Here is a 14,598-nt window from a genome sequence, read left to right as displayed (position 1 = left end):
ATAGATGCCTCATTAGCAGCAGTGTTTACGAACTGTTATGCGTAAGCCAACCACCATATAGGAACAGTCAAAGCCGGTATGTCAACAGCACTCAAGAGCAAGTTGACTGTGCTTTAGCAACCTTGTTATATGCATGTATGAATATATATCTGCAATAGACTTCGGTGGAGGCTTTTGCTAAACTGACACAATGCGACAAGAAGACAGTGTTAGCTAACACGATTTTAAAAAGTTACCATAGATTAAAAGCCTGTCATACTGAGATAATATAAAAACATAAACCACCATATTCTCATCTGTGAAAGGTTATCGCATTTCTTCAGGAATGTAAATCTCTGCAGTTTTTACAACCAGAGGCTGCTTAAAGTTGTGGTATTATTAATCAAACGCATTGATTTTTACTGTGAGTGACGATGTCAAGTCAAGTCACCTTCATTTATGTAACACTTTTAACAATATAGATTGTTTCAAAGCAGCTTTACAGTGATAATAGGAAATTAAAGTACAGCAGCTCTGGAATAAAGTTATTGTCTAGCTAAAGTTAGTTTTGATTGATTCACTTCCGTTGCATCGATCATTAGTTATTAACTTAGGGGCCGCTAATTTGCACAAAGCAGTGCCTGGTGGCTCGAGAACATAAACCATGAACTAGGTTCCAAGGTACAAGCTTTGAAAAATTTATAATACTGATTTTTTTTTGCTACCGCATAGCCAGGTTGTCACGGATGGAACAGGAGTCAGACAGGTGGTAACTGAAATAGTGTTATTTACAGGATTGTAGAACCAGATGGAGATATGCTGAGTATTCAAACAGTTGATAATCAGATGGGAACTTAGCTGAAGGATAATCAGAGTCTCTGTTTCAGATGCTGATGGAGAGTCACATGGAAGGGTCTGAAAACGGAAGACTGAAGACTGAAGAGGGCACACGATGACAGGAGTAATGAAGGTTGTCCAATGGATCTCAGGTAAGTAGCAGGTAAGTAGCAGGTAAGTAGCAGGTAAGTAGCAGGTAAGTAGCAGGTAAGTAGCAGGTAAGTAGCAGGTAAGTAGCAGGTAAGTAGCAGGTAAGTAGCAGGTAAGTAGCAGGTAAGTAGCAGGTAAGTAGCAGGTAAGTAGCAGGTAAGTAGCAGGTAAGTAGCATGAGTGAGTCTGTGTGTCATGTAGAGACGAGACCAGACAAAGAATGTGTGAAGGGGAGTCAAATATAAAGGAGGTGGAATGATGAGGTGCAGGTGATGGTGATCAGTACTCGGGAGACAATGAACGAGTGGGAGGAGTGAGTGAATGAGTGGGAGGAGTGAGTGAAGCTGGTGGAATCCTGACACAAGTGAACTGGAATTATCCCGACAACGTTTAATCTGTACAGAGGTAAAGGGAAGGAGGCCTCCACAGTGGAGAGACTAGTTGACACTTCAGGACTGCGCTGTCGTTGTGTCCAGGCACAGGTCCTTCATATCCGGATATGGCCTGGATCCGGTGGACTTTGGTTAACCTCGGCATAAACAGAGAGACTAATGTTAGCGTAGACGCCATCCTTCTTATGATGTAACAAGTACATAAGGATTATTGGGAAGTCTTCCCGGTTCCGGCTGACCTAATCTATGGAGCCTATACACTGAATTATAGAAGCCTATAATATGTTATGTGTATGCTAGGTCAAAGATATGTGTTTTTAGTCTAGATTTGAACTGACAGAGTGTGTCTGCTTCCCGGACAATGTTCGGAAGAATGTTTCAAAGTCCTGGTGCTAAATAGGAAAAGGATCTTCCGCCAGTAGTCGATTTTGATATTCTAGTTATTATCAACTGGCCGGAATTTTGAGATTGCAATAGACGTCAGTGATGCGCGGGTTGATCCAAAATGAGCGGATGCCTGCGGTCAGCCGCGGTTACCCGCAGTTACCCGCGGTTACCCGCGGTTACGAGTCATCCAAATATATTTTTAATTATATTCGGGTCACGGTCGGTCAGGTCGTTTGAAATAAAGATGCAAATTAAACCTTTGTAATTTATATAGTACTATAGGCACCCACCTTCCTGAGGCTTTGTGCATTGGGAAGGAGGATCCTCTAAGTTCCAGCATCAAGTGCAGCCAGTGAGCGCACATTCAGCTCCGCAGGTCGTGTCATAGAGGCGAGAAGAAACCGTCTCAACCCAGGGACGGTTGATTCAATATTATTTGTAAACAGCACGAGGAAAGCTAAAAATAAGTAGGCTAATCTTCTGTTTTAGGCCACCATTGGCACCTTATAGCCCTTTTAAGCCCAAGTTACGCTTACTGTATCTGATTTAGGTTCCTGTGTTAGTTTTATGGATATATTTGTGTAGGCTAAACAATGCAGCCTATTTTATTTTCTTATACAAATGCTTATTTTGCGTTTATCTTGTATTAGACCCTTTTTTTCCAACAAGTGGCACCCTTTAGCATTCTTTTTAAGCCCAGGTTAAGTTTACTGTGTGTTTCAGTTTTCAGTTTTATTTTCATGGATATTTGTGAACATTTATTTATGGATATAGCCTCAGTCTTTGGCTTAGCCTACCTGTTTTTGTTCATCTAAAATGCGTTAATAAATACTTTATTAACATATTCTATGCCTGCATTTTGTGCTTGTGAGAGCTTCAATTGAGCATCCACGTGGCGAAATAGCCTAAGCCTACTAATACAAGTGGGAAATCCTTATTTAGCTTTTGAATGTTGATCGTTATTTACTTTGTAATAAGTGCTGACGCAGGACAAAATGCCCGATTTCCCAACATGTTGAACTGAGTAATGCCATTGTACCATTTTAATAGGCTACTTTTAAACGCATATAGCTTAGCAATGTCAGTTTTATGTATTTTCTGAGAGGGGGTGGGATTTTTGTTGGGAAAGTGGGGGAGAGACGCACACCTGATTAGACTGGATAAACACATGCAGCATCTTAATTGTTAAGAAAAAGAAACGAAAGAAATGAATAAATTAAGCCTTTATTACATAACACTAGGCTATATCATACAGCATTCAGAAAAAGAACAGTTTGCGCTCCTAAGGGCTTTCACACTTTTCCAAAAGTGGGCCTTCTCTCAGTTGACCTGCTGATGAATTCTTCAAGCAGGGTCGAAACATAAACATTGCACACAGACGGGTGCACATTCCTGTCTGTGATCGCGATGGCTATTCCCCTGTGTGGCTCAGCCCTTGTGAGAGGAGTCCCTAAAAGAGCTTACACAGGTAATTTGCGTCTTTTTCAAGATTACGTTTTATCTGTGTATTTCTGAATGTGTTCATTACCTGGGGTCACAGGATGGTCACGCTCGTTCGTGGATGAGTCATGTACCCATTGTGGGAAGATGGACCATCTCGGAGCTGAGGTCGAGACTCTTGTTCCTGCAAATGGGGCGGAGTCCCCGTCCCACTGCCTCGTTCCAATCCTCCCCAGAGGGTTGCTACGGGCAGTGATGCGGGTGACCTGAGGATTACTGTGAGTGTGCTTCCTTCGGGGAACCAACCCCCTAGGAACCCTCACCCCTCCCATGCTCCACAGCCAGTTGAGCTACCAGATGAACGGGCTGGACCATCCTCGAGGTGTGTACCAGTTTTTCATTTTGGTGCTCCCCGCGATGACCAGATGTCGATCGCTGCATCAGAGGGTGGGTCGGAAGTCTCTGCGGACGACGGCTTGGACCCGCTGACTCCTTCGGGTGTGCCAGCGGTGCTCAAGTCGGACGCGGAGATGATGGCCATGCTTTCCCGGGCCGCCAACAGGGTTGGGCTCATGTGGAACCCTCCACCGTGTCCAGAACCCTCGAGGTTGGTTGATTGGTATCTCAGGGTGGCGTGCGCTGGTTCTCAGCAACCCACCCCAGTCCCCTTCTTCCCGGAAGAGCATGAGGAGCTCACGGGGACGTGGACGGCACCTTTCACTGCCAGAAACTGTTCCGGTGGCTCCTCCTCCCTGGCGTATCCCGCCAGTGTAACGGGCCGTTGCTTTGCAGCTGTGCCCTAACTCCACCTGACACAGAGAACCGTGTCTTCCTTCCCGGGCCTGTAATTACTCGTCGGACCTAACCGGCAAGGCTTACAGAGCCTGTGGGGAAGCTGCCTTTGCCATGCACGCTATGGCATTGCTGCAGGTCCATCAGGTCAAGGCACTCAAGGAACTGCACAAGGGTGGTCACAGTCCACAAGTTCTTGAGGAACTTCGTGCCGCGATGACAGTGGGTAAACTGTCAGTGGGTCGTGCAATGCCCACACCAGTGGTCAAGGAAACGCCATCTCTGGCTGTGTCTGGCCGACATGCGGGAGACCGACAAGCTCCGGTTCCTCAACTCCTCCGTGTCCCAGACCAGCCTCTTCGGCAATGCCGTCGAGAGCTTTGCCCAGCAGTTCTCGGCTGTACAAAAGCAGACTGAGGCCATCAAACACATCCTGCCGCGGCGGTCAGCTGCAGCCTCCACCCCACCGTCCGCGGCCCCCCAGCCAGCTCGTCGCGCGCCGCAGCAGCAGCCTCCACCTAAGCAGCGCCATAGAGGTGGTCACAGGCAGGACGCAGTGTGTGGTCCGAGAACACCACCAAGCCGCCTCCCGCACCTCCTGCTCCGTGGAACCAGGTAAGTGCTGCATAGCACACTCAGACGCCGCTACGGGCCGCCTCCCAGAGAGAGCCAACCAAGCCATGTCCCTGTGTTCCACCTCGCTGCCCCTACTCCGGTTACGCCTACGCTCCTTTTGGTCCTGCTTGTACGGTCACTGCGAGCCTGGTTAGCGCTCCCCAGACCGTCTCACTGCCTCATTCGGACCATCAGGCTCGGCTATGCGAGCTTGATGGTCCACTCCACTACAGTGAGAGCAGCCGATGCCCATGTCTTGTGTGCGGAGATCGCAGTCCTACTGGTGAAGGACGCGATAGAACCGGTCCCTCCAGCCGATATGAGGTAAGGGCATTACTTCATTGTACCCAAGAAAGGTGGTGGGTTACGACCGATCTTGGACCTGCTTTTTTTTTTTTTTTAATCGGAGCCTCCACAAGCTACCATTCCAAATGCTCACACAGAGGCGCATTTTCGAATGCATCCATCCCCGAGATTGGTTTGCAGCGATCGACCTGAAGGGACACGTACTTTCATGTCTTGATTCTTCCTCGAAACAGGCTGTTCTTGTGCATTACGTTCGAGGGTCAATCATATCAGTACAAGGTCTTACCCTTGGGACTGTCCCTGTCCCCCCGTGTCTCCACGAAAGTCACAGAGGGGGCCCTTGTTCCCATGAGAGAACAGGGCGTTCGCACCCTCAACTATCTCGACGACTGGCTCATACTAGCACACTCTCAATATCAGCTTTGCGATCATAGGGACCTCGTTCTCAGGCACCTCAGCCAGCTGGGTCTTCAGGTCAACTGGGAAAAGAGCAAACTCTCCCCTGTGAAGAGTATCTCTTTTCTCGTTATGGAGTTGGATTCGGTCGCACAGACAGTGCACCTCACAGAGCAGCGCACTCAGTCAGTGCTGAACTGCTTGAACACGTTCAAAGGCAGGACGGCGGTTCCACTAATATTCTTTCAGAGGCTCCTGGGACATATGGCAGCAGCAGCAGCGGTTACCCTACTAAGTCTGCTTCATATGAGACCGCTTCAGCACTGGCTTCACGGCCGAGTCCCGAGATGGGCATGGCATCACAGCACTCACTGGATGGCAATCACACCGGCGTGCCGCCAGACCTTCAGCCCATGGTCATATCCCTCATTCCTGCGGGCAAGAGTCCCCTTGGAACAGGTGTCCAGGCATGCTGTGGTATTCACAGATGCCTCTGCCACTGGCTGGGACGCCACGTACAACAGGCATGCAGTGTCAGGGTCAGAGCCCCAACTGCATTGGCACATCAACTGCCTCGAGTTGCTAGCAGTACATCTCGCCCTGAACCGCTTGAAAAGACGGCTACACAGCAGGGACATGCTGGTCCGTACGGACAACACTGCGACCGTTGCGTACATCAACCGACAAGGTGGTCCACGCTCCCGTCGCATGTCGCAAATCACCCGCCATCTCCTCCTCTGGAGTCGGGAAGCATCTGAGGTCGCTTTGAGCCATGTATGTCGCCGCCGAGCTATCACGAGCTGTGCTTCCGGGAGAATGGCGACTCCACCCCAGACGGTTCAGCTGATCTGGAGAGAGTTCGGGGAGGCTCAGGTAGACCTGTTTGCCTCCTCAGAGACCTCCCACTGCCAGCTGTTTTACTCCCTGACCGAGGGAACACTCAGCACGGATGCACTGGCACACAGCTGGCCCCGGGGCCTCCGCAAATATGCGTTTCCCCCAGTGAGCCTACTTGCGCAGACACTGTGCAAAGTCAGGGAGGACGAGGAGCAGGTCCTTCTGGTGGCGCCTTACTCGCCCACCCGGACATGGTTCCCAGAACTCATGCTCCTTGTGACAGTCCCTCCCTGGCCCATTCCTCTGAGGAAGGATCTGCTGACTCGTGTTGGGGCACCATATGGCACCCGTGTCCATACCTCTGGAAACTCCATGTCTGGTCCCTCAACGGGACGCGGAGGTTCTAGGTGACTACCCCCAGAGGTACTTAACACCATCCCTTCAGTATGGGTGGCGTCCACGAGAAGTGTTTACCTGTTCGTTGAATGGTGTTCTTCTCGCCGAGAAGACCCCCAAAGATGTTCGACAGGGTCTGTGCTTTCCTTCTTGCAGCAAGGGTTGGAGCGAAGGCTGTCTCCCTCCACCCTCAACTACCACATAGATGGCAAAACAGACCACATAGATGGCAAAACAGTTGGGAAGCACGACCTGGTCGTCAGGTTTCTTAGGGGGGCGAGACATTTAAATCCTCCTCGAACCCACACCATACCCTCTTGGGACCTTTCCCTGGTGCTTCAAGCACTTCAGGATGCTCCCTTTGAGCCTCTGCAATCAGTAGACTTAAAGCTTCTTTCCATGAAGACTTTGCTACTGGTTGAACTGGCCTCTGTCAAGAGGGTAGGAGACCTGAAGGCATCTTCGGTCGACGAATCGTGCCTAGAGTTTGGGCCGGGTGACAACCATGTGGTATTAAGACCCCGGCCTGGCTATGTGCCCAAGGTTCCTACCACTCCCTTCAGGGACCAGGTAGTGAACCTGCAAGCACTGCCCATGGAGGAGGCAGACCCAGCCCTGTCTTTGCTCTGTCCCATTCGCGCTCTGCGTTTGTATGTGGACAAAACTCAAAGTCTCAGGACCTCAGACCAGCTCTTTGTGTATATTACAAAATGATCCCATATGTGTATATTCTCCACTGATGCTCTTATCGGAAGCCTGTGTCTTTCCCTTGGGCTAAGTCACCCATTATTTCTTATGCAGTAAAACCTTCGGGTTAGTCCATATGTATTTCCCACATAACTCTTTGAAGAAGTGGCTTCCGCAGCATTCTCCTTCCTAAACAGAAAGGGCACACTTCCTAGTGTTATCCAATGTCTCACTGTATGGGTTATCATGGAACAACAGTGACGGGCACACTCTGTGGAAAGCCTCCTCCTATCATCCTTCCAGGCAAGAAAGGGTAGAGGCTTGCACGGGGGGATTCAGCGGCTGTGGCACTTTGGTAGGCCAGCTTGTCAGGCTGGCTCCTCAGCAAAAACTGAAGTGCAATCCAGCAGCTGCTCGTTATATACCCGCGCTAACGAGGCCGCGCAGCTGATGCAAATGATTGAACGCTAATGTGCATTGGCTTGTTTTTGTTTCACTCGAGGTAGATTGGCCTCTCTAGTGAGATTCCTATTGGTCAGTCATGACCTACGTCTCCGTTCCCTCCCTCAGGAAACGAGGGTTACCATATGTAACTGAGACTTTTTATATCTATGGGTATAAATGTTATATCTATGAATAACTACAAACACGAAATTGAATTGGTCATCACAAACATTTTGACATTGATGAGCGATGTTAGGGGCTGTTTACAAAACACCATTTTCATCTAAAAATGTAAAACTTTTTATGCGTTTTTTCCGTTCATTTACACGACAAGGCGTTTTGGGTGGCTGAAAATGCTAACTTTTGAAAATGGTTTCAAAGTGCAAGTGCAGTCTATAGTGTTTCATCACCATCTAATGGCCTGGTATCAGCAGTGTTTTTAGTCGTTTTCTCGGATCCGGGTGAATGGGGATCATTTTGACAACGGTGCCACCTGTACACAGAAAACTCTCAGTTTTAAGCATATCGTTGTTGTGTAAACGGATCCTTAGACCGCTGGCACTGAGGCAGCTCAGATGAGAAGGTCTGTTATCTTGGCAGTGTGCAACAGAGGTGGAAAGTCCAGGGGTCAGAAAGAAAAAGTCCTGCCATAAGTTTATTCCACCCATGAACTCAGTCAGCTGATTTCACTAATTATTTCTATCTCCTGTCTGAATTAGCAAATCCAGGTGATTGGAACAAAATACTGAGTTTTTTTAATTTCTGAAGCTGGACTTTACACCTCTGGTGTGCAATATCCGTGCAGCACCAAAGTAAAGTTAGTATTGGGCAATTATTTCACAACCTTTATTATTTAATAGGCTACACCTCGTTAAAATACAGAGGTCCGGACCTCGGGTACCTCAATGATCGGTATACAGCCCTGTGTGTAGCAGAAGAGTAGACAAGCTGACTTGTTACCTTACTGCCCTGCAAGGCAATGACTTTGCACTCAACGTTTACGCACGAAGGTACCTCACAAAACTGATTTCGGACAGACTTCTGAGGCAGTTTAACGATTTAATGATCTACAGAAAAATAGAGAGAGCTTTAGTGAAAACTAAGTGAAAATGTAATTAATGAAATATTAATTTCTCAATAGAAATTACATCAAAGGTGATAAGCATCGGTCAAAAATGTACATTTACACACAAACTGACCACCAACCACAGATTTCAGATGCCACCTTTCTTTTTTAGATCAACTGTCACAGAATGGAAAGGTATCTCAAAAGACAGGAAGTGAAACTAACATTGGATACGGACGTGCTTTGATGCTTTCCTACCTTGGAATGCATCATCCGAAGGCAGCATTTTTAAGATTTCGGACGCAGCCCTTATGTTCTATAGGGAATGAAAGTGTGTAGTTTGAAAGAAATTTGGAAATACATCTGCCTATTGTTTTATGAAAACTATGAATTTGGACATATTTTCCGGCTATGATATGGAAGTGAGCATATTAGGACACATGGACACATGGACACAGATTCATTCAGGATCGAAACAATATATTTATTTATATTTTTCGTTTAAAATAATTTATTAATTCGTTTAGAATAATTTTCATTGTTAGATCAAGATCACATAACATACTGCCAATATTGTGTTTAAAATGTAAGTTACTAAATATTAATTTTACTGAACCATTTTACTGAACTATTGTATACAATTTAATATTTAGTAACTTACATGTATTTTTTTTATTTTTATAAAAAAGCAATATCACTTTGCAATAATGCTGTAGGCCAGAATTTTACCTATGGCCGAATCCCAGCCGTGTTTGTGATATTGTTTGAAGTCTGCATGAAGCGGAGGTTGCGATAGTCTTTTCTTCCCTATTGGACATATCCAGGTGAAACAGCTTTTGAAATGAGAAAAAAAAAATTAGGGAGAGACTGGGTTTTGTTCTCGGAAATTGCGTAGTAAGTTACTAACTAAAGGGAGGCATATCTGAATGTTAGTTTGCAGTCAGTTGTGAAGAATATTTAGTCCCACCCTCTGCCTAAACATACTGTATGCCATGAAGAGAACAGATGCTGTTTGGAGGGGGAGGTAAACGTTTTTTTGATTAAAAGTGCATAAAGAGTGCATGTGATTAAAAAAAAAAAATGAATAAATGAACGTGTTATAATGAACATCCTGCATATAGCTCTTTTTTATTATTATTTATCATTATTACTATTATTATTATTGGTTTAGTTTACTTTTTGGTTTGTGTGCAACATGCTGGTTGTTTTTAATTGATGTGGACATTGTTAAAATATATATTTTAAAAAATGATGTGCACGAATACATAATTTAAAATAAACATTCCAACCGTCTTTAAAAAAAAAGAGAATCTTACATTTTATCTCATAGTGACGTAAAAAGAAAAAGGGCACTTTAGGGCATGACTATTTCTACCTGTTTGGCCAACAAATATTGCAGAAGGATCGAAAAATGCTTCATCGTTATATGTCCAGTTCTGTTAAGTGGTGCTGAAATTGCACACTTAGGGCAGGTTTACACATGGTTTACATGAGACGCAGGTCAGTGGAATGGAAAAAAGTTAAAAGTTTAACTCAAATTCTAGACTAGTTTAACTTATTTCTTAATTGTCACATTTTTAGAGTGCCATGTCATGCTCAAGATGCGAGACAAGAGTGCAAGGGCCAAAGACGTGCGTCTAGAACATGCTGACATGAAAAACAAAATAAAAGCATCACAGTGCAATGTAAATATGCATTCTGTGTATGAATTCTCATTCATTTTTTATTTATTTAAACAAAATGCTATCTTTAGTTAGTATTTAATCATAGTAGGATATGTGAGAAACCTCATGTGTCATACTTATCGCCGTCGTTATTTAATTGAAAAAGTGGATGACTATAAACTTCTGACATTGCAATTGCTGAATCTATAGTATAAGTGCAAATAAGTTCACTGTAATTATGTAAACGTAAACCACTGAGTTTATGCTGGGCTTGCTGTGCACATTCATTTTTTCAAACTCAAACCTAAACCATCTATGCATGAATCTGACCACTAGTCTAGAAGACATTTAAAAAAAAAAGTTAATCTCACATTAAGACAAAGAAATAATTAGTGCAGTGAGAATATGCTAATCAAAAGGTTGATAGAAGTTACTCAGACACTGGATCTAATGCAATCCAGTCTCAATAGCCAACAACAAAGTGAGCCACCTTTGTATCCTCTGCAGAGGGAGTCGATGCCTTTGGCTCATACACAAAAGCTTTAATTGGCCGTACACCTCCCACACACTCCAAATGCCTAACAGACTGCAGACAATATGGCTATTTATACTGAGAGCTTGGCATTGTCCACCCCACAGGTGCAGTCTGGTAGGGTTCAAAACCTCTGGTTGGACTCACTTTTTTAAAAGGGACACCAGCAATCCAGTCATTATTCACCTGGTGCATGCTGAGGTCCAACTTTAGTTAGCTTTTTACAAACACACTGAACTTTAGGAGGGCAGAAAGTCTATTGAGAGCAGTCACTGACTGTGCTATTAACACTTGCAACCTTCCATAATTCATGGGTTTGTACGCTACTACAATAGTAATGGAAAAAATAGCCTTGAGATGTTTTTCTTGTGTTTTTCTAATGTACCTAACACTTGGCTTGTCGGTTTGTTCCACATCCTCCTCGAGCCAAATTAATAAGTGCACTTTTTGCACATGCTTACTCATTTACCTCATTTATTATGCCCTGTCCTGATTATGCCACAACAACTTCACCATGGGCTGACAGCTAGTCACAAAGCTCTGTCTGTAAATATTTATGCACTCTTATAAATGAACTACAGTGTGTTTTGTGTAGTTGAGCTACAGTTTTATTCATCCACTAAGTATACATAACTTTGTATAATCAAATATTTAAAGGATTTAATATTCATTGCAAATCACCTCTGTATTTCAAAGCAAGACCAGGATTTGTAGTTATCAAGCTACAATCACATTTTCTAGGTTTCTTAGTCCAGACTGGTATGACAGACTAAATAGTTCACACAAAAGACAAATTAAACCTTCTTCTTCAATCTGACTCTTCTTTTCCCTAAAACCATGTGACCAAGATTACAGCAGGTTAATCGGAAATGCAGAAAGGCAAATGTTATGCTTTGTTTATGTGGATGATTCCTTCTGTCTGTCAGGTTCCCTGTTCTGATCTATTGACTATGTCACATTCTCCCTTGAAGGTGCTGGCTTAGTGTTTACTGTGACCTTATCTCCACTAACTCCAACTGTGGGGATGCCTTCAACTTTTAGTCAAACAGTGCTAACTAATCTAAAGAGGTAAATGCTGTGCTGAATTTCCACCGTGCTGGGTGTAATACTCCCCAGGACAAGAGTGTAAATGTCCTGTTCCTATTAGGCCTCCAAGTGGATGCAGTTGGGAATAAATCCCATTTTAAAATATGTCTTGTGTGCCTCCGACGAATCTCTGCAGCTTACAGAATACAAACACACATTATTCACAAAATTACATGCTGTGTTTGTTAAATTAAACACTTGGTAAATGTGATTATTCTGTTTAAAACATTTAAAAATCAAATATCAACACATGTATTGAATAGTTATGCTTTTATTATTGACTTTTCATGTGAACATCAACAAATAAAATTTTGTTAATGAGGGATTTATGGGGCAAGATGCCCCTCAGGTATGGAGCAGAAGTTTTTAATACATTTTATAATTTGTGTAGTTATGATTACATTGAAATTGACATTATTTAAATATACTAAACTTCAAATTTACATTGTTATTATGTATCTAAACATTTAACATTTAAACATTTAACATTTAAATAATCTTACAGTTTTGTACAATCGCACAAAAAGACATTTTTTTTCAATACTTTTAACAAATTTCCTAAACTTTTAACACAGTGAGCACTATATCGGTCTGTGTAAGTTATACTATTAACACATTTCTTGTTACTTTAACACAAAATGCATAGAATTAACACAAATTTAAAATGCTTGAACTTCTTTTACACACAAACTCAAACAAGACCAAAACAATGGATTTTCACTGGCAAATTTACCAATGCTTTAACACTGTATGTCATTACAGCATGTTAACCATAAACCTTACAGGCTAAATTCAACCCAGCTAGCAGGGAACGTTCTCAGAACTTTGGCTAACATTCCCTACAAGTTTGGTTAATGTTTTAAAGAAAACATTTGAATGTAATGTTCTAAGAATGTTTTATGGATGTTTTATCATTTCAAATAATGTTCCTATAAGGTTAAATGTAAACTAAGATATAACGTTTTAACTGTAACATTTTGAGGATGTTTTGGGAATGTTGTTGAGATAACAGATAAGACAATGTTCTCAATAAAACATTGGTACAATGTTCCATAATGACAGAGGAACATTATCAAATCAACGTTCGTAAAATGTTTTGAGGATATTATTTAGTCCTGAGATGATAAAATGTTTTTAATAAAACATTCCTTTCAATTTACTTTTTAACATTTTGCATGAAACATTTTGAGGATTTTTTTAGGGATGTTGTTATCTTTTATAAATCATTAGCACAATAACAAAGGAGGGACATTATCAAAGCAACATTCATCAAATGTTTTGAGGACATTATTGGCCTGAGATGACAAAATCTCATAATATGATGAGTAACAAAAGCTCATAACATTTTAAGGATATTTTAGGGAAGCTGTTTAGGTAACAGATTGTAGAATTATTTTAACCTATAAAATATTGGCATAATGTTCCATATTAAAAGAGGAGATTATCAAAACAGCATTTGTAAAGTGTTTTGAGGATATTACTCTGAACTGTTTGAACTGTTGCGCGAAATGTGTTTAGAAGAGACGAGAAGCTGATTGGGGGTCACTGTGGATCGACGTTTAAAACTACCAATCACAGCGTGATTTTCTCATGACGTAAGAACATTTGAAATCGACAAACAGCGCAAAGAAAGTAACGTTTTTGTTGAAGAAATCGGCGCAAAATGCCCGTTGTCTAAATTGACAAATTGCCAAACAACAGAACTCCTGGTCAACGGAAGAGCTCTTTCACAACTGTAAGTTTTTTTTGTGTGTATTTTTCAGTTTACATATAGCTTTCTCTTATCCTTGATATATGTCTTTCAGTGTTAGATTTTACTTTCTTAGAATTGTATGACAGTCGCATTAAATCTGAGTATATGTTACTTTTGAATAACAGCTAGATATGTTTTAATCCAGACTCCAAACTGCCTGTTTGAAGATGAATATAAAACCGATGACGCAATAAAGTCTCCATTTACAACAAAGGTAGCCTACTATAATATTGTGTTCTGTGTATATGAATACTCTATTTTTGCAACTTAAAAGTGTTAATCTTATTGTCTTTTGAAAGTAAAAGTTAATAATATTTCAGTAATTCATAAAGAGGTAATGGGAAAATTGGAAAAAGCATTCAGTCTAAAACGTTTTCAGTCTTTTGTGTTTAAAGCAAATATTGTATGTGCTTGTAATATCGTTGTATGTTGACAGACCATGTTTTAAAATATTTCAGGTAATTACTCTGGGGCTGATGGTCAATGTAAAGGACACAATCTGTCAAACATAAACCTGCAGAGGTGAATGGATATGGGAGCTAAAGAGACTTGTAACTGGTAGGTGGTTTTGTAACTTGTTGTAAATCTTCACAGAATTACCTTTATATTATAATACAGATTATAGTAATCTTGTTCAAATGTTAGGAAATAATTATGTTGGTTTAAGAAAGCCAACATATTGTTAACCTATTTGAACTAAATATTATTATTATTATTATTTTTCTGAGACAAAAATTTTCAACTCTTAACTCCTAGAGCTTTAGTGCTAAAAGCACCTAACACAGACCATAAATGATCTCATCCAAAAGACATCCAAAAATGAGAATTAGCCCATGATT

General features: G+C 42.4%; 1 long non-coding RNA gene across 1 annotated transcript; it reads left to right on the top strand.

The window, feature by feature from the left end:
- Positions 1-13,645: 13,645 nt before the first annotated feature.
- On the top strand, positions 13,646-14,299 carry LOC143738023 (uncharacterized). Its single transcript, XR_013203824.1, has 3 exons — positions 13,646-13,741; positions 13,905-13,973; positions 14,218-14,299. It is a non-coding gene; the product is annotated as an uncharacterized LOC143738023 (long non-coding RNA).
- Positions 14,300-14,598: the final 299 nt, after the last annotated feature.

This window comes from Siphateles boraxobius, unplaced genomic scaffold, assembly GCF_051911475.1.
Source record: "Siphateles boraxobius isolate OS27281-9 unplaced genomic scaffold, OSU_SipBor_1 1, whole genome shotgun sequence".
Taxonomy (NCBI): domain Eukaryota; kingdom Metazoa; phylum Chordata; class Actinopteri; order Cypriniformes; family Leuciscidae; genus Siphateles; species Siphateles boraxobius.
Note: the sequence above shows the minus strand (reverse complement) of the source record. Positions and strands in the feature narration are given on the sequence as shown.